Below are 1,481 nucleotides of genomic sequence, written 5' to 3'. Positions count from 1 at the left end.
TTGTTGTTGTTGTTATCATCATCGTTATTGTAAATAAATAGAAACAGACACGTATTTTTTGATAAGGTTTGTAACAGTTCTGAGTTCTGGGAGCAATAGTGATAGTGAAGATTTTGTTGTGGTTCTGATAATGAAGGTTACAGCCATGTTGACAGTGAATAATGGTTGTGTTGATTTAAAACATTTTAATATTTTTTTTTAACAGGTATTCCATCAGTTATGAGGTGAAGCGTTCCAATTGATCCGATCAACAGAAAAAGCTACTTGTGAAATTAATGTGAAAGTGGCTGAGCACTCCGCAGACTTGCATACCCTCAACATAGTTCTCAGGGAGATTCAGCATCACACAGAATGTGACGAGGCTGGCCCTTTGAAGTACAGGTACTACTCATTTTTGCCAGCTGAGTGGACTGGAGCAACGGGAAATAAAGTGTCTTGCTCAAGGACACAACGCACCACTGGATAATGTTGATTAAATGTATAGTATATGATCATGGTTAACTTTGCCTTTAGGAGTCAATAAAATAAGCTACAGTTGAGCAGTGGTCAATGTATTCATTTTCCCCCTTTCCTTAAATCCTTGACCTTGTAACAAAATCGGAAAGGATTATTTTCCTCCTCTGTTGCTTAGTGATAGGAGCCAAAGAAAGGCTCAGTGACATACCTAAAACAAGATGCCATAGAATTAATGAAATATAAACTCAAGTGCATTTCTTTGGCTAGACATAAAAATGTTTTACAATTAAAATATAAGACCAATCACTTGAAAATGATAAAGCTTATCTCTTGTGGCATGTCACATATAAAAATTTTAAAAAATAAACATAATGGAAAAAATAAGTAGTAAATGGGGAAAATGGATTAATGGGGAAAATGGATTAATGGGGAAAATGGATTAATCAAAACTTTTTTTAGCCAGCATTGCTCTGATAATCATTAGTAAGCATGGAGTATATTTTTAAGCATTATCCTTTAAGGGAACAAAATGCCATGTGAACAGAAAATGTTTGGTAATTTCTCAAACATGACATTAATAAATAAATACGGTTTTCCTCTGTATAAAAGATGCATGGGCATATTAGATGGCTTCCTTGGTCGTTCCAACTGTTGAACATAGAGTTCCGCATTGACCGTTTCGTTCCATTCAAACAATTTGTAATAGATAATCCCTTCCCAGTCCCACCATACGCACAATATCGTTTTACGTGGATGAAGATCTTATTTCATCACGGTGTCGCTTGTTTACCAGGGATAAGCCATTCCTTACGCTGCTTCATATTGATGTACAGGCACCATTTTTCGTCGCCAGTAACGATTTGGTAAAGAAATCATTGCCTGTGTCCATGAGTTGAGCAGTGATGAGCAAGCAAACCAATGGAGATTTTGGCTCGTTGATTTTTGTTGTTGTCACTTAAAGCATGCGGAACACATGCTCCATATTTCTGAACCTTTCCCATCGAGTGAAGATGCTTCTCTATAGC

Source organism: Octopus bimaculoides, chromosome 11, assembly GCF_001194135.2.
Source record: "Octopus bimaculoides isolate UCB-OBI-ISO-001 chromosome 11, ASM119413v2, whole genome shotgun sequence".
Lineage (NCBI taxonomy): Eukaryota > Metazoa > Mollusca > Cephalopoda > Octopoda > Octopodidae > Octopus > Octopus bimaculoides.
The sequence above is the reverse complement of the archived record's forward strand: the minus strand, read 5'-3'. Positions refer to the sequence as shown.